A 24,147-nucleotide genomic window follows, 5' to 3' on the forward strand; every position below is an offset into this window, starting at 1 on the left:
GCAGAGCTTCAAAGTATAAGCCAGGGGTCGGCAACCTTTCAGAAATGGTGTGCCGAGTCTTCATTTGTTCACTCTAATTTAAGGTTTCACGTACCAGTAATACATTTTAATGTTTTTGGAAGGTCTCTTTCTATAAGTCTATAATATATAACTAAACTATTGTTGTATATAAAGTAAATAAGGTTTTTAAAATGTTTAAGAAGCTTCATTTAAAATTAAATTAAAATGCAGATCCCCCTCCCCCCTCAGGACCAGTGGCCAGGACCCAGGCAGTGCGAGTACCTCTGAAAATCAGCTTGTGTGCCGCCTTTGGCACACGTGCCACAGGCTGCCTACCCCTGGTATAAGCTTTCAACACAGTGTTCTTCCATTGACTCATTTGGGAGTCACTATAAGAGTATGAGATTCAGAATTAGTCGGGTAATGGAACTGAACAAGAGCAAGGGGAAGAAGATTTCTACTTTACAGCAAGGGGATTCATCTTCAGTGGCAAGGAGTCTGCCAAGTGTGCCAATGATCCTGGTTCCCATCCATTAAGGATCCTGTGCTGTGGGAAGACACAGGCAACGAGACAGAAGCAGCTCCTCAAAAAAGTATAGTCTGAAGAGGACTCTTTACTAAAACCCAGCAGACAGAGGTGACTCTGGTGAGTAAACCCCACCTCCTACACGCACGATCTCTAACCTCTACATAAAGCTGAAATCACTGAACCTGAGTTGGGTGGTGGAGCCTCAAGACAGGTCAAGGCAGCAATTAACAATAGACTGGAGACAGGCCTGCTGCCCATGTACACCTCGGGACTCTGGGATCACACTACCACTGACCCCAAACTGTGAGTAGGGTTTAGCACATGGTTAAGGGACACTTGCCGATTGAATGATCATGCCAATAGGTGAGGAACAGAATTAATGAACAGCTGCCAAAGGAACCCTGGGAGAGTATTTATTTATCATTCATACAGATACTGTTGCTACTTTTTCCTCAAAGTAATGCTGTGTTGCCTTTTTCCCTGGTAAAGTTCTCCTTGTTCTATACGCAGACTCAGTGATTGTGGACAGGGAAGTATTGCCTTTTGGGGGTATTCAGGATAGGTATTTAATGATCCTAGAAATTAAAAGTGGGAGCTCAAGCCAGTGGCACTTGTTTAAGAAGGACCCCTCACTATTTGAACCTGGCACTTGTTGCTGCTGACAACACCTGGCAAAAGGGTAACCTATATTGTGAGAAATAATTGGTGGGGGGGTTAGGAATGGGCTGAAGTTAGTTACTAGATATGAAGTTAGATTTGTCTCATCATCTTGGGCTCTTCATTTCCATTCAAGTTCTGTTCTTGTGGTTGATATATCACCCTTAGATTAAATAAAATAACTTGCTTTACTCCATTTACAAGACTTCAAATGAAAGATATGCTTGTTTTTAGAGGTGGTTAAATCACTTTTTTTTTCTCTTGTTTTCTCTATCTTCAAATATTTGGGTTTCTTTTAAGTTTAATCTTAACTCTGAATTTTCTGAGTTTCTTCAGGTTTGTTTTTTTTTTGGTCACTACCATGTTCTTCTGAGGTTCCTCCCCAGTGAATTACCAGTCTGTACTCACAACCATAACTCCAGTTTAATAAAGTCCATTGGGAGCATGAACAAATAAAATTAAGTAGAAATAAAACTGTGTGTGTAAAGCAGGAGTGGCCAAAGTTACTGACCCTCTGAGCCACACATAATAATCTTCAGAAGTTTGAGAGCTGCAAGACATGCACAACCTGTCCCATGGGGTGGCACCTGCCAGGGTGGAGGACTTCTGCCCTCCCACTGGACTAAAGCCCTTAGACCCCCCCCCTTCCCTGCAGAGCAGAAGCCCCTGGTCCCACCACCCCTGCAGGGCAAAAGCCATGAGCTCTCCACTGCCCAGTCCTGTAGGCAGAGAATGGGCGGGGAGGTCTGTGGGGGTCTCTGGGAGCTGCACTTACACTGTAAAAGAGCTGCATGTGGTTCACAAGCTACAGTTTGGCCACACCTGGTGTAAAGGTTTACTGCAAGTACATCCCTGCCTCAGTTTCCCCTAGTGGGCTTTCAATAAGTCTAATGATACTTATTTGTACATTTGTTAGACTATAAGGTGCCACAGGACTCTTTATTGCTTTTTACAGATCCAGACTAACACGGCTACCCCTCTGATACTTATACTGAACAGTGCCCCTTCAAGGGTATTGTTTATTTAACCCAAAGGTGGAACATTACACAAACAGGCTTCCACTCCAGTACCCTAGCTGGAGGGGAAAGGGGCTGAGTTAACCGTAGTCCGTCAACCTGACTTATGTCCAGGTCCCTTATCAGTGAGGCCGTCTTGAGCCAATATCCTCTTCTGGAGGCAGGGCTTCTTATCACCTGAGAAAGGGTCTCTCCTCTTGGGACAAGGTCCCCACAGAGATCAGACTGCAACAACCCTTCCTCAGAAGGAATATAAGTCCTCTGAGCTGGAGCTTCTGCTGCTACATGGTGAAGCCCTTCCATGGGGTCAGGCTCCCCTGAGACGGCATTCATAGCTCCTTCCTTTCAGCGCCTCTCCCCCCTAGGAACTTTCTTCCTTCGTTTTCTTTCCTGATGAACCCCTTTCACCAGGCTCCCGCTGAGAAGCCCTCCCCTTGGGAATTTCCTCTTTCTAGGGACAGTTCCTCTCCCCAAGAGCCTCGGTTCTCTAGGGAGACCCCACTGGGAGCAGCTTCCTAGCCAGATCCCCTGAGGAGTTCTTTCCCCAGGCCCTTCCTCTCCTGTGTTCTCTCTTGCCTGAGCCCACATAACCCTGTATAAGGCTGAGGTGTTTCTTAACTAATTAACTGCTGCCTGGCACCTTAGACAATCATTTATCCTCGGAAGGATCTGGGCTGACACAATCCCTTTGGCAGATCCTGTCACAGGAAGGTTGAGAGTCTGACCATCCTCAGGGGCCAGCTATCCTGTGACAGACTCATTCATAAAAACATCAAAGCATATGCTTAAGTCTCTTCAGAAAAATCCTTTAAGTATATGCTTAAATCCCATTGACTTCAACGAGAGTTAAGCACATTCGTATATTATAAGGTCAGAAGGCCATTGCGAACATCTAGTGTGATATTCTATATAACACAGGCCATAGAATGTTCTTGAATTAATTCCTGTTTGAACTAGAGCACATCTTGTAGAAAATCATCTAATCTTGATATTAAAATTGCCAGTGATGGGGAATTCACCACAAACCTTGATAAACTTGTTCCAATGGATAATTATCCCCACTGTGAAAAAAACTTGTGCCTTATTTCCATTCTGAATTTGTCTAGTGTCACCTTCCAGCCACTATATTTTTTAATACTTTTGCCTGATAGACTGAAGAGTCCATCATCAAATATTTGTTCCCCATGTAGTTAATGCACTTATAAACTGTAATCAAATGACCCTCCCCCCAACCTTCTTTTTGTTAATCTATATAGACTGAGCTCCTTCACTCTGTCACAATAAGGCATGTTTTCCAATCCTTTAATCATTCTCATGGGTCTGCTCCGAACCCTCTCCAATGTATTAATATCCTTCTTGTATTCTGGACACCAGAACTGGACACAGTATTCCCACAGAGGTTGCCCATGCCCCAGGTACAGAGATAATATAACCTTTCTACCCCTAGTCGGTATTCCTCTGTTTATACATCCAAGATCTCATTAGACCATTTGGCCACAGCATCACACTGGAAGCTCATGTTCAGCTGATTATCCACCATGACTCTCAACTCTTTTTCAGAGGCACAGGTTCCCAGGATAGCATCTCCAGTCCTGTAAGCATGGCTTGCATTCTTTGTTGTTTACATTTGGCCATATTGAAATGCATATTGTTTTCTTCTGTTCAGTTTACCAAGCAATCCAGATCACTCTGTATCAGGGACCTGTCCTCTATTTCTTATTTGTCACTTCCCTGATCTTTATCAGTGATGATTTTATGTTTTCTTCCAGGCACTGATAAAAATGTTAAACAGAGTAGACCTAAGAACGAATCCCTGCAGGACCCCACTAGAAACACACCCACTCAGTGATGATTCCCTGTTAGTTATATTTTGAGACCTGTGAGTTAGCCACTTTTCATGTAAGCCATGTTAGCTGTATATTGCTTTAGTTTTTTAATCAACATGTCATGCATACTAAGTCAAATGCCTTGCAGAAGTTTAAGTATATTCCATCAGCACTATTACCTTAAAGGTAGGCACATGCTTTAGGTATTTCCTGAGTATACTTAGGCCAAATTCTGAAATCCTTATTCATTTTTTACTCAGTTCTTACTCAGACAAAACCTTAATGAGTTTCGAGTAATGACATTAGTAGGGTGACCAGGTGTCCCAATTTTATAGGGACAGTCCAGATTTTTGGGTCTTTTTTCTTATATAGGCTCCTATTACTCGCCCCCTCCCCCCAACCACCCCATCCTGATTTTTCACACTTGCTGTCTGGTCACCCTAGACATTAGTATTTGTCCAGTTATCTTTAAAAATAATCAGGGATGAGACAATAATGGATTTTCACACTGATGACAAAGCATGTACATTATTTAGATCTCAGTGGGGAAAGCTATATGACCCAGAAACAATTTGCCCAGGCTTCCAGGGGAAATTAAGTGAATAATCCAGAGTGTGACCTTCTTTTAAAAATGGCCAAGAATGAATCTCATCTCACTGACAGCCCTTTCTACCCCCAAAAATCCACCCAACTAAGAAAAAATCCTGAAACAAACCAGCAGATTAATACATATTTTTAAAAAATCTAATTCCTATCCCAAGCAGATTTTTTATGCCATAAAGGAAGAATTGCCAGAAACCATGTGAAATCCACTAAAGAAATCTCAATTGCTACTGATTTTACAAGATAGGTGCTCACATACTTTGGTTATGGGAAGCTGTATAAAACTGACAAAAAAATACCCATAATCTTTGCAAACAGTGTTAGGATGTAAATAGGCCACTTCTTGAGATGCCAGCTACCAATGTTTTGCATGAAGTTTATAGTAAGTACATATTAGTACTTCTGTAATTACCACCGCTATTTTTGAATCCTTTGGCTAATAGATGGTATTATTCCAATAGTTAATTACTCTCACTGTTAAAAATTTACACCTTAGTTCCAGTCTGAATTTGTTTAGCTTCAACTTCCTGCCATTGGATCATGTTATATCTTTCTCTGCTCGACTGCAGAACCCATTATTAAGTATCTGTCCCCCATGTAAGTACTTCTAGATTGTAATCAAATCATCCCTTAACCTTCTGTTTGTCAAACTAAATAGATTGAGCTCATTGAGGCTATCACTATAAGGTATGTTTTCTAATCTGTTAATTATTCTTGTGGCTGTTTCTGAACCCTCTCCAGTTTACCAACATGTATCTTGATATGCTTAACTTCAAAGTTAGGCATATGCTTAAGAGTTTCTCCTAAACAGGATGCTTTCCTAAAATGAAGCCTTAAAACTGTGTTGCTCATTCAAAAATACAGGAAGATCTAAAAACAAAAAGCTTAATTAAAAAGAGTTACAGTTGAACATATGCTTCAATGGAATCCAGAAAACACCTCCAAAACAATATTACTTTCTTTATGAAAATTATACAGCTTCACAAACTTTCACATTAAGAATCCTGAATATGAACAAATATGGAATGTAAACAGTTCCCACTGTCCCATCATCCTTTACCACTCACTAGTACTATCAATCCTATTGACTCCCAAAACATAATGAAACTAACATTTCCCTCCTAAAATATATATAGGTCAAAACAACAAATAAGTAGGTCACTATAAAATCCCCATTCTCTATTCAAGGGACTTCATAGTGGAGGAGAAAGAATCCACAATTGACAAAAGCCTGTTGGTGCTTGTGTTCTGAAGAATATACTCAGCTAAAGTTCCCTAAACATGGGATTAGTGAGAAATGAGTAGATATTGTCATAGGAAAATACATATTCTAATAAACCTCCTCTTCACTCTCCCATCACCTGCACGCATGTGTGCGTGCTCACGAACACACACTTATTTTGAGTAGTAAAGCTGTCATCTTCTCCTTCCTGAGTTGCCTGTATGGATCCACACTCTTAAGAATAAGCAAATCCCAATGCACAAACTCATCCTCTTCCCAAAAGCAGTGACTCTTGTTCCACCCCCTCAGTCATGGATCTTAAGCAGGGGCGGCTCCAGGCCCTAGCACGTCAAATGCACGCTTGGAGTAGCAAGCTGCGGGGAGTGCTCTGCCAGCGCTGCGAGGGCCGCAGGCAGACTGCCTCCGGCGGTTTGCCTGCGGAGGGTCCGCTGGTCCCGCAGCTTTGGTGGACCTCCCGCAGGTGTGCCTGCGGAGGGTTCACTGGTCTCGTGGCTTTGGTGGACCTCCCGCAGGCGTACCTGATCTTAAGGTATAAAAAGGGTGTGGCTTCACCTTCCTCTTCTTTCTGACCACTGCAGTTGGATTTGGAGCACACGCAGTACCTGTGACACTTCACTTGTCAGCTTTTCTGCTCCTTCGGGTTCTTTGTTTTAATGTAGGCCAAAATTGTCAAACTTTGTATATTTAAGTTAGGTGCCTGCATCCCTATTTAGGCATCTAAGTGGCCTGATTTTAGAGGTGCTGAGCATTGACTCTGGTTGACTTCAGCCCTCATCATTAGGAGCTTGAAGTGCCTCTTCCCAGAATTCAGGGACAGGGGCATATGATTACTATAGTTGTAGATTTAATCTGTAATTTGGCTATATTTAGTCAGTTTTTTTAATTTTAAAAGAAAATAAAGTGTTTGATGCTTATGCTGTTGTGAGGCTAGTCCTCCTGGACTGCTTGCCTTTCCTTTATTTCAGCTGTGTTAAGATCTGGCCGGTATTGTAGTGCTGTTCAACCAGAATACTTTGGGATCTAGATTATCTGGTGGACTCAGAAAAGCTTCATAGCCATTAAAACTGGGAAGGGGGCAGGAGAGTGAGAGATATGCAACCAAAAATTAGCAGGATACAGGTGCCAAATAAAGGTGTTACAGCTTCCTTACACCATGATGTGTTGGGGGGCAGCTTGTTTTGGTTGGCTAGTAGAAAGAACACTTGTTTTCAATTTTTATGTTAGAATTTCTGGATTTGTGTCAAAATTCAATAGGATCTAGATGTCAGATCTGAGCTAGTGCAGGGCTATTGCATGGGAACACATCAGGGGCGGGATTTTGTAAGATGCAACAAAAATGACTAAATGTGTCCTCTGTTTAGGCAGTGGAATTTGAAAGTTTGGCAAAAAAGTTGGCAGGATCCAGATTTGTGTATCACTGTTCCATGAGGTGAATCATGGTGTTGGTTTTGTCCTTGCACTTGGAGCACCCCCAATGGTTGTCTACTGAGGCATTAGAACTTGGATGCATGGAATTCAAAAGTTATGAAGGTGTTTTTTGTGTCACTCTGCCACCCAGAGTCTGGGTGGTCTTTACTGTGTGTGCAGTAGGAGCAGCTAAACATTTTGTCTCGTTGGCTAGTCCAGTTTGGAGGTTAAGGTACAAAAACAACCAGGGACTAGGTAAGTATCAGAGGGGTAGCTGTGTTAGTCTGAATCTAAAAAAGAGACAGAGACCTGTGGCACCTTACAGACAGCAGCGGCTCCAGGCACCAGCTCTCCAAGCCCGTACCTGGGGTGGCAAGCCACAGGGGGCGCCCTGCTGGTCCCTGTGAGGGCGGCAGTCAGGCAGCCTTTGGTGGTTTGCCTGCGGGAGGTCTGCCAGTCCCCTGGTTTTAGCGGCAATTTGTAGGCTGGTATGCTGAAGCCGGGGGACTGGAGGACCTCCCGCAGGCAAGCCGCAGAACCGGGGCCCTCCTGCAGGCTCACCGCCAATAACCACCTGACTGCCATGCTTGAGGCAGCAAAAAAGCTACAGCTGCCCCTTCTTATAGACTAATAGACGTATTGGAGCATAAGCTTTTGTGGGTGAATACCCACCTCCTCAGACGCAAGCTGTTACCTTTCCCCCCTGTATTTATCCATGAGACACAAGGTGGCTGAGGTAATATTATTTATGGTGGGACTATTAACTTCTGCATTTATCCATGACATTTATTTCCATTTCAGAACTAGAAAAGGAGGCGCCCCTCCCAAGCTGCCCCTGCCCTCCATACAAAGCACAGCTGGAATGAGTGAGGTGTCCAGCACCCCACTGGCACACAGCCCCAACTCACTCCTCCCCAGAGCCAGGTGATCTAAAAACCCATCGCCAGAGATTGAGTCTCCCTCTCCAAAGCAGCCATGTTTGGCTGGAGACTCATTCCCAGAACCCTAGGACCAATAGCACCGGTTCTCGCCTCCTCGTGCATCCTCCCTGGACCACTCCCTCTTCAGGCTCTTTGCCTGGCCCCTTGCTCCCCGCCAGCCTGCTCCGGGCAAGCTCCCCGGGGAGGAAGCGGAGGCGCAGGGGACTGGGAGTGAGTCACGCCGGGGAGAAGCAGGGAAACTCCAGCTGCTCTGCTGGGTCCAGCGCGAGTGGCAGGCAGGGCGCATGTGCGCTCGCTCCCTTCTCCCTCCCTCTCTCTCCCTGCCGGCTGGGTGCTGAAGTTGGGCGGATGGCAGCAAATCAGCTCCGCTAGGGACCAGCTGCACGAGCCCTTCCCGGGATCGCTCAGTGCCAAGCACACGCAGCCAGGCGGGGGTGGGTAAGCCAGACCGCATTGGGTTTTTTTTTAATTATTATTTTGAAGCTGAACCTGGTTAAATGGCACCAACATGTCTGCTTTATCCTGGTGTCTGGAATAGAGAGACTGGCGGGTGGGGACAGGAGGGGGGTGGAGAGGGAGTACAACTGCAAATGCACTCACACGGGGGACGTGAGTGTGTGTAGCTGGAGGGGGGTGGACAGGCAGCCGCGGTGGCCCGGGGGCTGAGCTGCAAGGTGGGGTCCGAGCGAGTGTCGCTCCTCTTCAGTGATGCACAAAGGGGTGGGGAAAGGGAGCGCGGGGCTTGGCGGTGGCTTCGCTGGACTCCCCAGATATTGGTTTCTGGGCTGTGTGGAGCGATGCTGCTGCTGTGCATCAGCTGCATCAAGGAATCCTGATCAATCCAAGCGGGGGAGGGAGGTTCCTACCACGTTGGGGGAAGGGAGGGGGGATATCGGGAAATGTCCGTTTGCAGATATGAAAGGGGGTGTGGGGGGGGTCATACCTTTCCTCTTGATCTTCTCTGGCTCCCTTGAGGCAGGTTCTCTTCTGAGCAGGAGAGTGGGGGCAATACACCCTTGCATTTTGCACTGATTTGAAACAATCAGAGGCCGTGGCCTTTTAGAAACCACACACACCGTTTGTTTAGGTTCCTTGGAAATGAAAGTGATTTCCTGTAAGACCTGAACCGAGGCGTGTAACACAGTGCAGAGTGCTGGCCGGAGGAAGGGGGGCTTAATACAAGGACGAGGCCCCCACTAAGTCTATAGGAGCTGCTTCGGTGCAGGGCAAACTGAGAGGTGGCTCACAGGCACCATCCTTGCCGTTCATTATTCTGATGAGTTATGGATTTTCTTTACACTCACTCCATAGCCTTTCATGTCACCCACCCATCCTCCCCCCTCATTATTCTGCGGCATCAGCAGGGAGCTGGGGCTTGGCCGAATTCTTCTCTCCCTCCCCGCGTGTGTGTGTGTGAAAATGTCGGAGGCTGAAGGAAAGACAGCGCCTATGGGGAAAAGCAGGCGGCTACAGATGGTTTAGAATGAGGCTCGGAAAGCAGGAGGCTGGTTAGTGGCTGCTAGCGCTAGCAATAGCGGATCCTTCACAGCCGGCACCAAGTTACGAACAGCGCAGCGCGCTCAGCAGAGAGGCGCTCACAAGCCAACGCTTTGGCAAAGGAGATCAAGCCCACCGCCCTTAGCCACTGGCGAGGACTTTCTCTGACACAGGACAGACACTGTACAGATGCCCAGCTTCCTAATGGTCAGGAATGGTTCCTTTCCATTCGAGGTTGTTTTTCAGGGATTTGGTTTTAAATCCGGGATTAAAAAACATGAGTTCTTACCTTTATCACCAATGAGCTCGCTAGAATATGAAGAAAACCAACAAACTCTAGTTTATCTATTTTATTTCCAGAGCGCTCATTACCATACTATCTGAGCACTCCATTATAATGAGCTTAGAACTGGCATAACTATGTGTTAGGGTTTCCAGTATTGAGAGGGGATCCTTATTTTAGGCATTGCCAAGGATTTGAACTAACCTATCATCAACTTTGCAGCTGGGATGCATCTTATTATATTTACCAATACATACATACATAAACCTTGCTTGTTGTTTAGTTTATCAAGTGTTGGGCAAAATGGATGAAATCTCACATGCAATAATAGTTTGCATTATTTTTTTAAAAGCTGGAAAATATAAGTAGGTAAATTTATTAGTTGATGATAGGTTTTATAGATAAATAATAAATAACTCTTCAAAATGAATGCATACGTACTGTCTATTTTTGCAAGTTTTTAAAAGGAAGTTAATTCCCATTCACATCAGTGGAAGCTAGTGTCATCAGCCACATTATAAGATACATAAATAGTGTCATCATGAAAAAATGGCATCTATTTAAATAAATGAATGGGAATAATTCATTGTTTGAGGTTTGTAAGAAACATTCTTACCTAAGATGATGATATTGCTAATAATTATTTATTTGAATGTCATCAGCCCCCAAATGTGCAAGGGTGTGTGTGTGTGTGTGTATGTGTGTGTGTAGGAAGACACAGTTCCACCCCTGAGAAGTAAGATGCTTTTGAGCAGCAGAAATGGAAAATGTGTACTTAAAATATACATTAAGTGACTGTTGTGTTTTTAAAAGGTGCTGGGTTGACAGCACTAGAGCCTAGCAGTGTCCTCTCCTTATGGATGCAAACGCAATTCAGTCTTTCACTCTGCCAATCCTTGGTCTTGCTGCTGAGACTACAAATAAGAATTGCAGTGATGAGGGCTTGATTGTGTGTGTGTGTGTGTGAGTGAGAGAGAGAGAGAGAGAGAGAGAAATTGCTTGAAATCATCAACTCAGTTCATAAAGTCTACTGAGCAGTCATTCAATGGTAATAACTTTCCTTCACTAATGATTAGACCAAATTTAGACCTGGCATCCTGGTAAAAAATCCCTATCCTATTCCTGTTATCTGAGCCAGCTGGTTCCTGGGAGCCTAGGGACGGGGGGCAGTGCATTGTTCTCAAACTATTATTTTTGGTTTAATTTGGTTTGGTTTTTCTCAAAAACTAATCTAAATGCAACATACAAGCTATATAGGACCATGGCTTTGTTGCTGATTTCCTTAACTTATGGTTCATTGTGTGTAATGTGCATTGTTTGAAAAGTAGGATAGAACTCTCTTACCAAAAGCAAGACAGCAGTGATGGCCCTCTCACTGAACTGCTTCTACCAGAGAGTAGAAGTTGAGTGAGGATCATGCATAAGGAGCACTAGAGTTGATCAGGCTTGCTTAGGAAAATGCTTTGCCAATCTTGCCATAGGATCACAAGTGGGGGTGCTTCAGTTTATCTCCCAGGAACTGTAGAGGAACAGGGACATCATGACCTACTGCTTCAATATTGGAAAAGTGCTGTCAGGCTGTCAGTAGCAGTGTCCACATGACACTGGAACATGACTGTCGGCAGAAACAAAATGGATGAGGCGTAAGGTAGGATAGCAGAAACTCATCTGAATGGAGATCCCTCCATAACAAATAAAACATTGATGCAGGATGCTGGAATACTCCTCTTCCAAGAGTTGAAAAGGAGATTAAAGCAAACTGCACTCTAAAACATAGGAGAAAAGATACAAGCTGATCTAAAAGTAAAGCCAGCTAGATACAAGTATGGCCTGCCACTTCAACAATAGCATCTGTATGTAAACTTTTCTTCAAGATAAATATGGTGGCTTGAAAAAAATTCAGTGCTTCCTCTACAATCATCTAACATTAGCCTCTCCTCACTTCTATAACAAGCAAATAGGCCCTTGTCATTTATCTACTTTGCAGAGATCTTTGAATGTGAATGATGTGGAAATACTTGTAAGTGTTATAAAAGTGTACCCAATGAAACAATGTTAGTTATTATGGAGGTGCAGTTAAGACACTATAGTTAAGGTAAAGATCTATTTAGTACAGGGTTCAGCAACCTTTCAGAAGCAGTGTGCCGAGTCTTTATTTATTCACTCTAATTTAAGGTTTCGCGTGCCAGTAATACATTTTAATGTTTTTAGAAGCTCTCTTTCTATGTCTATAATATATAACTAAGTTGTATGTAAAGTAAATAAGGTTTTTAAAATGTTTAAGAAGTTTCATTTAAAATTAAATTAAAATGCAGAGCCCCCCAGACGGGTGGCCAGGACCCAGGCAGTGTGAGTGCCACTGAAAATCAGTTGGCATGCCACCTTTGGCATGCATGCCATAGGTTGCCTACCCCTGATTTAGTACTTAAAGCAGGGACTCAACTTCTTTTTCATACGAACAATACAACATATTCTCCCCATATTTACAGTGTTTACTCTTTGAGTGCAGAATGAATTTTCTGAGAATTTACAAATAATTCTGTTAATTAGGTTGAGTTAAAATTAATTAAAAACTATGTCCTTTAAGAAATTTCACATCTCATGTCAATCTTTTCTTTCTGCTGAATTATCTTAATAATGAAATAACACAGGCACTTTCCATATTATTAAAATTAATTGAAAGCTTATGCATAAGCTATTTTTGAGGAAATTAAATTGCAATTAAGATAGCAACTGGATGCAACTGTTAATAATTTAGGAATGTATAGGCTGCAACAGGTGCAGGTCAACAGCTCAGGTAACTCTTGAGGGGGGTCGTTGTGACGCTAGAGGTAACTCAACCAATCCTCACCCTTCCTTTGCAGTAAATTTGCATGGAACAATTCTATTGGTTGTAATTAGTTATCAGTATGTGAGAGACTGGATGCATGTGTCAGGAGTTCTCACTGGTAGCTTACTTGCTTCAGCTGTCACTGTTCTTTAAAGATTTAATGTCTGTATGCTAGATTGGGCATCAGAACTTGAACAGCTTTCTATGGTACTGCAATCTCAGCTCCTCTGTGCACAGAAGCAGCACCGATGGGGTGGTAAATGGGGCAGAAGTCCAGGGTAAACTGCTAAACTGCACCAACATTGAATCTCAGGGCCTGGGGTTCTCTCTGAGCAGTCTCTTTGGGTTTCCTGTTTAGTTTTCATATATGAAATTTTTACTTACAAATAAGAAAATGCCCATATAAAAAAAGTCAGTGTTAAGATGGAGCTCAAGTTGAGAGTATGTATCGGAAGCCAATAGGTAAAAAAACATTACGGGCCTTTTGTAATTGTCCCCAAAACAAACATTACAAATCCAGGAATTACATAATTAAAGTTACTCTTAAAAGAAATCTAAACATGTTAAGTTAAGAAATGCACAGTTATGATACCTAGACAACCTTAACTTTGCCCTGTTGTGATAACAGGAAGGGAAAAACATATGAAAAACTCTAATATGTCTAAAAATCAGTTTAATCTAATCTGAGACCACAAACACTACAATAGCTTAATCATAATTGTATGGTTATGGCATGACACCACTACAAGGCAGAGTTAAGTTTGTTTGGGTACCTTAATTGTGCATTTCTCACCTTACTATGTCTGGATTTCTTTTAAGTGTAACTTTAATTATGCAGTTCTTGGGTTTATAATGCTTGGCTTTAGGGTGATGACAATGTTCCTGTAATGTTTTTTTATCCTTAAGTTACTAAGGCATACTCTTATTTGTAACTCTATAGAACTGTAATTTTTGTCTGGGAATTAGTAGTAGTAGCAGGCAGTCACTGAGAGGGGAATCAGGAGAGAAGTGTCTTAATGCTACCTGGTGTATTATACTATTATATATTGGACAGTCCAGGGGCCTCCAATGCCCATACACCTGGGCATTTTTTCTCAATTTCTGTAAAATGTTGAAAAATGAAGGCAAAACTTCCACTGGGCCTGATTCTTTGCTGTGCTGTTTCTGGTGATCGCAGCAGAGTGGAGAGACAATATCTCAGCCTTAGCCCTGACACAGGTAAGAGCTGCCTGGGAGCCATTCTAACGTGTGCCAGCTGGAATTGGTTCCCAAAGGATTATCCAAACTGGGGTTATCAGGAGCACTGTGTGCTCTGGCCACTCCTCGTCAATGATATACCTCTTCCCACCCTGGACTTGCCCCGTATGCTAGGGGGCAGCTGTGGGGAGGGAGAACAAGAGTCAACTATACCCGCTCTGTGCCCACTGAGCCTCTGTCATGCCAACGGTATGTCCAGCTGGGGATTTATGTGCAGTCCACACTTCTTCAGCATCACCTGGTCAGAGCAAAAAGTGTGGAGTGAACCAGAAAAACTGGCCCACTCTGTTTAAAGAAAAACTGTTGATCCGTTATGAAACAGTTGATACTGCTGTGAAACTTACTGAATATTCCCCCTCCCTTTGGATCGTTATTTAAATATGATTCTGTGCAGGCTTTCACTTTTATTTGGCTTTAGGAAAATAGAATATGGTTGTATCTCTGACAGAGAAATATTTGTCATTTTGTGTGAGATTCACTTCTAATTTTTTTAAAAAAGGAAACATGATAAAACGGGCGTAGTCAGTGCCACACTTTATAAATAGGTCTCGCCTAGGCTATAGCAAAAGCTCTGTTTATCACTGAATAGTGTCATTAAAATAACATTAAGGAGTCTGAGACAAAGCAGCTAAACTACAGAAATTATGGATGAAGGCTGCACAGTATCCTTAACTCAGTGCCGTCATGCCTAGGTATTGCAGCTCAGAGGGCTCCTATCAGGGGATCTCAAAGCACAGGATGTTCTGACAAATAACCTGTTCTGCCATTCTGTGACAGAGTGCTGGACAAAGACAGCTGTACCAGCACTCTGATCACTGGATCAGCAATTAAATTGCCCTGGAGTAACTCTGGAGGCCAAACTGTGTCTAACTGATAGATAGCGATAGGCTGAAGAGAGCCCCAAAGGCCAGAAAGTAGAAGAGACACAGGAAGGAAGTGGTATGGGGAAAGAGAGCGAGAGAGGCAAGCTTTTGAGAGGCAGAGCCAGGAGAGAGCTCTCAGGGGCAATCCTAGGATCATAGGGTTAGAAAAGACTGCAGGGATCATCTAGTCTAACGTCCCTGCCACGATGCAGGAATTGTTGTGTCTAAACCATCCAAGACAGATGGCTATCCAGCCTCCTTTTGAGAACTTCCACTGAAGGAGCTTCCAGCACCTCCTGAGGCATCTTTTCCATTCTCCCACAGTTCTTACAGTTAGGAAGTTTTTCCTGAAGATCTGTTTCCCCCACTCCTTGGCTGAATGAGCTAAGGATTGCATGCTTATAAATACAGAGCTGCACATGTTTGTAAAGGTGGTGAGGAGAGCACTGTAAATACATTGCACAAGGCATTTAACCAGAAGAAGGTCTCCGAGCAGTTTGTGTCTAGAAAAGAGACAAGAGTGGGCTGATGGGTTGTCATGCATTCTTAGGCACACAGCAGGCTTGAAGCAAGAAGGCTTGCCAAGAAGTCCCTGTATTTCTTGCTTTGTTTCTGACTAATAAAAACATTAGAGTACTTCCATGAGAGAAAAGGTATAATGAATGACAAATTGCATGGTCATTGCCTAGTGTTTATATTACTCTGTTGACATCACTTTCTGAAATTATGAACTCTTCATCCAGTGCAAAGTTCACATTATTGCAAAATCATTACAGGCAAGATTCTGCCGTCTTTACTCACACTGGGCCAGATATTCAGCTACGGTAAATGGTTGTCAAACCAATGTTCTATGCCAACCATCTCAGCTGGAAATCTAGCCCATTGCATAATATCTTACTCCATGAGTAGCCCCATTAAATTGAACATAAGTAAGGTGGTAAATGTAATCCTAGTTATTCAGCCCCTGCTACGTAGTTGCTGATGTTTTAATTTATTCAGAAATTGAAAACACTAATAATAATCAGCAACTTGCTAAAGTTATCATTGTGGGCGAACAGTCATCTAAGGTATTTTTGCCACTCAGTCACACAGTGGTTTAAAAGTGAGTACAAAAATATTTGTGCACCTAGATTCATGCCAATAGGATTTAATGTTTTTGTAATATAACAGCCTGAACATCTGGTAATAATACTTCATATTTATGTAGTGTGTTAAATGTATTCAGAACATTTTACAAATCTAACTAATCTTCCTAATATAAGAAACTGGGGCTAAGGAATTCTTTAACCATAGAAGTAAGCAGCATACAAGAACAGAGCAGAGGATAATGACTATCAAATATTATATTGGATTATTTTACACGTAAGGACAAATCCTGGAAATTTCCACCAAGTCCAGATAAATGAGTGTTATGGAGGGTAACCCTCCACACACTGGCTAGAGCAGCAGTGCAGCCATTTCACAAATGTGGATGCTGTAGTAGTGGCAACTGTGCACCGTAACTTCATGCAGGAGTGGGAGTTGGGTTGGTCAGTGGATTTATGTATTTGAAAACTCATTGGCCGTGCCCATATCACTCCTTTGCATCAAACCCCATCTGCATAGCTGTAGAGAGAACCATTGAGAAGTTCATTGCCATGGTGAGGAGCACAAGGTAGATCTGCTCTGTTGCAGTGTGGGTCCCTCTACTCGGACATACCCAACATAGAGCAAGTCTTCTACACAGCCTCTCCCCATCTTACCCTCTGTGCAGTGGAAACACAGCAGTTCTTCTTCCTTTAGATCTTCTGCATGCCCTTTAAAAGTGGGCAGTATCTGTCCCTTTTTGTCCTTTTGTATTTTAGGTCTTAATATTCTTGACTTCCAAATGACAACAAATTTGATTTCTCCTCTGATTATGACATGTTTATAATGCTAATCCCTTTTTGTAGTCACAACAATTTTTAAGAAATGGTTATGGTTTTATGTTCTGTCTTCAGAGTCCTTCATATAATACAGCAGAGAGAATTGTTTAAGCATATTCAGCAGGACAGCATTATAGTTTAGGATCAGGGAGTGACATATTATATGCGTGTGATGCAATGTGAAAATCAAGCTTGTTTACTTTGTGCCCTTACTTCCACTGGTGTTTTTCTGGGTCAGGCATTTCATTCCACGACAAAACACAGTGACCCATTTTCAATCTGATTAACAAACAAAAGGAATCCTAATGATATTGTATGAGATATATTATATCTAAAACTTAGTAGTGTTTCATGAGGACTTGAGAAAAGCTACAGAGAACCCAAGAAGACAAAAAAAATGGAGACCAAAACAGCAATAGGAAAATATCAGTGACAGAACAAAAGGAAAAAATATTTATCCCCAGAGGAAAGGAGCTTTCTTCTAGAGAGTGCAGTAATCTTGAACATGTAAACAATTTAGTAAATACTGAGAACAATTACAAAATAAATAATCTGATGGCCATTAGTAGTAGTAGTATTTATTGTCTTTATAGATATTGGTTTGGGGTTTCAGAATTAACAGAATGTATTAGTATAGTAATATTAGAAGACTGCCCATAAGTATCACCTTTTCATCAAAGAATCTCAAAGCACTTTTCAAACATTACTGTGTCCCAGAGTGCTGTGAGGAGTAATTAAACAGCTTTGTGTTTATCTGACAGATGGGTAAAATCAGACCCAGAAAAGTTATGCGATTGTCCAGGATCACAGACAGGGGCAGCTCCAGGCCCCAGCACACCAAGCGCGTGCTTGGGGCGGCAAGCTGTAGGGGGCACTCTGCTGGTCGCCAGGAGGGCGGCAGGCAGGCTGCCTCCGGTGGCTTGCCTGCAGAGGGTCCGCTGGTCCCGCAGCTTCGGTGGACCTCCCGCAGGCGTGCCTGAGGAGGGTTCGCTGGTCCCACGGCTTCGGAGGACCTTCCGCAGGCACACCTGAGGGAGGTCCGCCGAAGTCGTGGGACCAGGGGACCTTCTGCAGGGAAACCGCCGGAGGCAGTCTGCCTGCCATGCTTGGGGTGGCAAAATCGCTAGAGCCGCCTCTGATCACAGAGCAAAGCTATGGCAGAGTGAGGAATAGAATTCTGGGGTGAAATCCTGGCCCTAGTGAAGTCAATGACAAAGCTCTCATTGATTTAGCTGGAGACGAGATTTCACCTCAGAGTCTTGACTCCCAGTCTCACTAGACAGCCCTCCCTGTGTAGAAATACCACCAAACACTCCCTGTATAAAAACACTGTAGATAACTGAAGATACCTAAAAGGTCCAGTTAAAAACAAAGCAAGAGGATTTCCAGCGAAGTAAACATTTGGTCTCTCCATTCACTCTATTGTTTCAATCATTTTGAAAATAACTAGAACAAAACACCAACCATTTTCAGTTAATATATTTACTCTTTTTTTCATTTGATCATGTAACCTGAATATCAACTTGAAAAAATGAATATCAATTTGCAATTGAAAAACTGTGTTAAAATCAAAATCCATAGCGAGTGGGTGACCTACAAAATTTGGAGGCCCAGGATCACTTATAACAATGTCTCTCTAAATTTTGTAACCTAGGGATTAAGCTGTAAATACTGGAAATTTTCCAGTAGATAACCTACTACTTGCTGTGTTTGTGTCGGAATATTCAGCTCCTCTTTGATCAGTTCTTTAACACAATCTGCCTTTTTTGTGATTCATTAAAACTTAGCATGTTGATCTCCCTCTTTTTTTATGCAGGCAATGCCAAGACAGTTAAATAAGATCTGTCCTAACTTCAGCGAATTTATGTATAAAATAATATGCTGCAAATTTCCTTTGTCCTCATTGTTAGCTTTTGTGATAGAATGTCCCGTAATATTGCAGTACCAATGGGTGGCCTAGAAAGGCATTTTAGATAACATTTGGCCCAGTTGTGCTTCTGAGATCCACAGATGGAATGAAACCTCTGTGTGAAGCCCTCCCCTTCTTACACAGACAGTTGGCTCAGACCCCTCGACAGCAGCATCCTTTCTCCTCACCTAACCATGAAAAAGGCACTCAGTGGATCTGAGTTCCTCAGGGAATTGTTGGGGGAGGGATTGGGGAAGGGATGTGACGCAAGAGGAAGGCTATATCATTCCGCCACCTGGGCCCAGTGGTACTCACAATGAAAGCTTAATAGGCTGTGTTACATTTCCACAGGTCTCTCCCCAACCCCCTTTACACAGTGGGGATCCACTTTTAAGACGCTTTCTAGGAGCAACTGCCATCTGAGGAAATCTCCATGGCTAGAATTGTGCTGCCATGGGTTGGGGGGTTAGGACACAGAACTATCATAGGGGCACATGCTTCCTGCTGATCCCCCAGTGTCAGAGAATCATAGAACATTAGGTTTGGAAGGGACCTTAGAAGATCAACTAGTCCAACCCCCTGCTCAAAGCAGGACCAACCACAACTAAATCATCCCAGCCAGGGCTTTGGGGATCCCAGATGATCCATGAGGTTTGTAGTTGAGCCTGTTGTACCTAGCTGCAAAGAAACTATTAGGGGGAAAAGTCTCTGCAAGGAACATTTTGAGGAGATTTCCTCCATGTTAGCTGCCTCCCACAGGTTTTTCCACAGGAGGAGTAATTGGGCCCTTTCTTTTTACTTAAAGTTAGGCTGTGGAACCCTTCCTCAAATTGTTATGCATTTACTCGCATGAATAGTGACACTGAATTCAATGAGACTACTCAGGTAAGAAAGTGCACACCAATGTGAGTGAGGACTGCAGCCTAACCCTAAATTAGAGCCATATTTTGCCACTCTGACTTGGAGTAATAACTTATTCTGTGACTAATCCAATTGACTACTATTTATGTGAATGTCGCTACTTAACATGAGTAAAGGTGGCAGAATCTGGCACATAATCAATGTAATCACTAATTACACCATATAAAGTACAAAGAAACACAACAATATGACACTTACCATTGCCTGGTAGAAAAGAAATAAATGACAGTATCTTCTGTTTTGTATATGGTTTCCCCACTGTACAACAATAAAATTCCAAATAAACAAAAAGGGAAATAAAAAAGAAATGGATCTATAAAGAAACTGGGAGGACATTTAGATATACCACAGCCAGACAGGATTCCGATCAATCTGTAATTTGTACTTATGCTAGCAAACTACTGTTGGCTTCATGAAAGTTGAATAGATCATATTTCTTAAATAGCCATCAGAGTTGGATATTGCAAGGCTAATAAAGAAAGCAACAAATCAGGGTCTCACTAAGTTAACAGCTAAAAATCTGTTGTGATGGAATTCTGGATAAGGTCACCCCAAGAATCCAAAGTTTCTTCTTGATGGCAAGTGGATTTATTACAGTCTAAAAATTCTATCCCTTGTCATCCCAAAAACAATAGTTCATGCTTTCCAACATGGCACACTTAAGGCATACATTAATGATGCTTCAACATCAGTATGAAAAAGTTCTTTTTCAATAAATCTCGTCTTCTTCTTAAGCTACTCATAAGAGACTTTTGTCTCTCCTGTGCTCTGCATCATAGTATCTATGTGAGCACCTTATAACACTAGATAAATCAGATAAGTAGACATAACCTAGCTAGAAATCAGGGCCATGTGCCCTTTGCCAACAGGATCATGATCCCAGCAATAATGATTTTGTGAGACAACTGCTTTGGCTTCACCTACATCAGCTGACATGGGACAGACAAGGTGTCACTCTCTTTGATCTGAGGCTATTCAAATACCCTTCTTAGTAAAAAATCAAATCAATAAATGGTGGACAAATTCAGGCTGCTTGGCTGAATCACCAAATCATTCACCTGAGAGCGAGGTCTTCTTTAGAGCTGGGCAGCAAACATTTTTTTCATCCCACAAGAGTTGTTGAGATTTAAAAAATCACATGAAAAGTCAAACTTTCTTGAACTGACAATCAAAAATAAAATAGTATCAGGTCAATTGAAACATTTCATTTTGATAATTTCAAAACATTTTGTTTAAATTTCAAGTAAAACAAAGTTGTTTTGAATCAAAAACAAAACTTTTTTGTTTTGAAAATGTCAAAATGGACATTTCAACAATTTTTTAAAAATTGCACTGGGAGATGAGTCAAAACTGACCCTTTGCCACAATCAGTTTAGGTTATGACAAATAAGCATTTTCTGATTGGAAAAAAAGCATTGTGTCACAAAATTCCCAACAAACTGTATCGTCGTTCTCACTATGATGAAATAGGTTCCTGAGAATATTATATCTGAGGGAGCAGTTTTTCTCCTCTTCCATAGAGGTCTTTGAAAAGATCTGTCAATGGGAGTCAGGATCCTTGATGTCCTTTTCATTCATTTGGAGTGAATACTATACATCTACTACTCTTCACTCATTGGTCAGGACTGCCAGCAGTCAATGTAGCTGTTGACTGTCATGTCTTTTTCAAGCCATCCATTCTATTTGGTTCCCTCTAGTCCTTTCTGGACTATTGAAAGCTAATTAATGCACAGTCTTTCTGTGGGTTGATGGATTCTATACATGACACACATTATTTCTTGTTGCATTGATTGTGACACATAAACACAAAAAGGCCTAATCCAGGCTTCTGTACCCTTGACAGATAACTAAGTAATGAAAACTACACTTCAGCTGTGACAAAAACAGCAGTGGCAAACCAACAATCTTTCTCCACACAAAAGAAGTCAGACCATGGAACTGAAATTTCCCCTTCAACATTCCAGCAAAGCCTTTCCCCTCCCCAAACAGCAATCCATACACAGTGGCCAGACTCCACAAACTTTAATCCTCCCCAAATGCATGATGAAATATGTGATCTTTGCTGCAACCCTAAAGGTTGACAGATACGGCTATTGTGAACCAAGAGGGTCACTGAATTCTAAAGTTTATAGGACTCATGGAGAATGCCCTTCCCATAGGTCCTTCTCTTTATAGCAAGGGAGCTCCAGCTAGTCACGCTGTTGCTTTATGATTATCTGGGAGTCTAACAAGAACTCTAAATTGCAAACTCAGTTAATAAACAGAGGACACAGACCCTTAATCAAAGTGACCTTTCACATATCTTATGGTTGATTCCACTGTCCTACCAACATCAGCTCAGTCTTTTATGGGATAACTCTCGACCAGGTTGTGGTCATCCATGCCCCAACTACAACTATACAATGAGACAAACTTAACCACACTCTGAGAAGGATGAAATGGGGAGACAAAGCTTAACGCCATCAGCATATTGAAAACACTTCACCCTATGCTTCCTTGATATCCCTTCCAATAGCCAACATACAGGGAGGGTGACAAGGTGGAACTCTGCATGTGAGAGATCCCTTGGGGGTCTCTTGGAGAGATAAGAAGGAAGCGTCCACAAAGTAGCCCTGTTCACTCTTTGTCAGGTCTTCACGCAACTCAGCAATTCTTCAGGATCAACAGTTTCAAGTGTAATTTATAGATCTAATAATGTCAGCAAGGACATCTAATCTTTGTCAGTCCCTCTAAAGAGATCATCAGGCAGAGTCACCACAACAGGCTTAATGCCATAATTGGATGTGAAGCCAGACCAACAAGGCGCCAAGAGATCTGAGGCGACTAGATAGGTGAGATATGTCTCACCACAACTTTCTCCATAGTTTTTCCTGGAACTGGAAAGTTAGAGATAGGCATGTAGTTGGCTAGATTGTCAATGTCAAGAGATAGTTTCTTAAGTGAAGGGCACATACTTCCTTAAGAGTGCTTGTCACACTCTGTTCTCCTTAAATGAAGCATTGAGAATCTCCACTGAAAAATGATCCCAAGCCTTCAACAGGGAGGAAGTATATGGCAAAGCAAAAATTACAAAACAAATTTCTTCCAGCATTTCCAGAACCTTCATAAGCAACACAAACTGACGCAAAGGAGCTTCTGTACCCTTAAGATCCTATGCTGCTACCATGGTTGAAAACAGTTGAGCTGAGCCTGAAATTGACCAATGTTCTCTGCGAAATAACAAGAAATTTCCTGACAGTGGGAAATACTTGAATCAGCTCCCAGGAGAATGCAGCTTGAATTAAGCAGGCTATTCATTAAATGGGATAAATCTTTTATTCAAGATTTTGTAGATTCTTCGTTCTTTGTCTCCTGCATAGCCATACTATATGAGCTTAGAAAATGTTTGTCACAATTGGTCACATTCAGACAGGGCCTTCTGCCTCTGTCTCTCCAGTAGTCTTCCTGCTTACATCCTGAGGCAAGAGTTGCTGAACTGGAGGAGTAGAGTCTGAATTATTTATAGAGACAATCTACAGGGAGATTGTACAGTGGGCCCACCTCAGAACTGGCTTCCCCAGTTCTCCAGTTGAGCAAGCAATTCCACACTTAAGGGGCAGTGTGTAAAAGGGCATACATTTAGGAGAGGTAGAAGGAAATAGAAGGAGTATTAGGGCAAGTGGATGTGGCATAGCATGGGATGTGTGAAGGAAAAGAGTAGAGTCCAGAGTGGAAAGTTAGGCAGGATAATTTGAAGGGTCTAAAAAGTGAAGGTAAGAAGTTTGGATATGGCATCGGGAAAGAGCTCGAGGATGGGAATGAGATGATCAGAGCAGTGGCAGATAAAAATATTTTTCACAGAAAGAGGAGCCAAATTGCGAGAGGTGCCCATTGAGATTGTGAGCAGGAATGAAGGGAGAATCATGGAACTATGGATTGTGGTGCAGGAAAGAAGGAGAAGGGAGATTTTTTTTTCTTTTTGAGTAAATGAGGAATGTATCAGTCTTTTTTCAGTTGAGTTTAAATTGGCAGTGGGACATCAAGGATGAGATATTAGAAAGACTATCACAGATGAGAGACTGAACAAAGGAACAGAGATCACCAGAAGTAGAAAGATTTCAGAGTCATCAACACAGAAAAGCCAGGAGCGGAGTGTCGAGCGAGAAGACTAAGGCTAGAACACTGACTGCCAGCAACAGAGAGCTGCAGGGGGAATAGAGAGATTCTGAAGGAGCTAGCAGTCAGGTAGGAGAAGAACTAGGTAAATAGAGAGTCTAGAAAAGCCAGTGATGAGATGTTTCTATACTTATTGTTTTAACTGAAGCTTGTTTTCTACCAGCTCATTATTGGTAGGAAGTGGGTGTGACCCTAACAGCATCCCATGCAAGAAGGCAAGGAGCTCACTGATGTCTGGTAGTAAATTTCAGCTGGTCTGACCAATTCAGTATACCCCAAGTCACTAATATCATAACCTGTATCTAG

The 24,147-nt window shown here is 42.4% G+C and overlaps 1 protein-coding gene across 3 annotated transcripts in view; it reads left to right on the forward strand.

The window, feature by feature from the left end:
• Positions 1 to 8,527: 8,527 nt before the first annotated feature.
• Positions 8,528 to 24,147, forward strand: part of RGS17 (regulator of G protein signaling 17) — a 99,980-nt gene continuing 84,360 nt past the window's right edge. The window contains exon 1 of one of the 3 annotated variants that reach the window (XM_050949927.1): positions 8,528 to 8,660. The gene's annotated coding sequence lies outside the window, so the exon portion shown is untranslated. The remainder of the gene's footprint in view (positions 8,661 to 24,147) is intronic. The other 2 variants (XM_050949924.1, XM_050949925.1) reach the window with 2 other exon arrangements.

This window comes from Gopherus flavomarginatus, chromosome 4 (genome assembly GCF_025201925.1).
Source record: "Gopherus flavomarginatus isolate rGopFla2 chromosome 4, rGopFla2.mat.asm, whole genome shotgun sequence".
NCBI classification, from domain to species: Eukaryota; Metazoa; Chordata; order Testudines; family Testudinidae; genus Gopherus; species Gopherus flavomarginatus.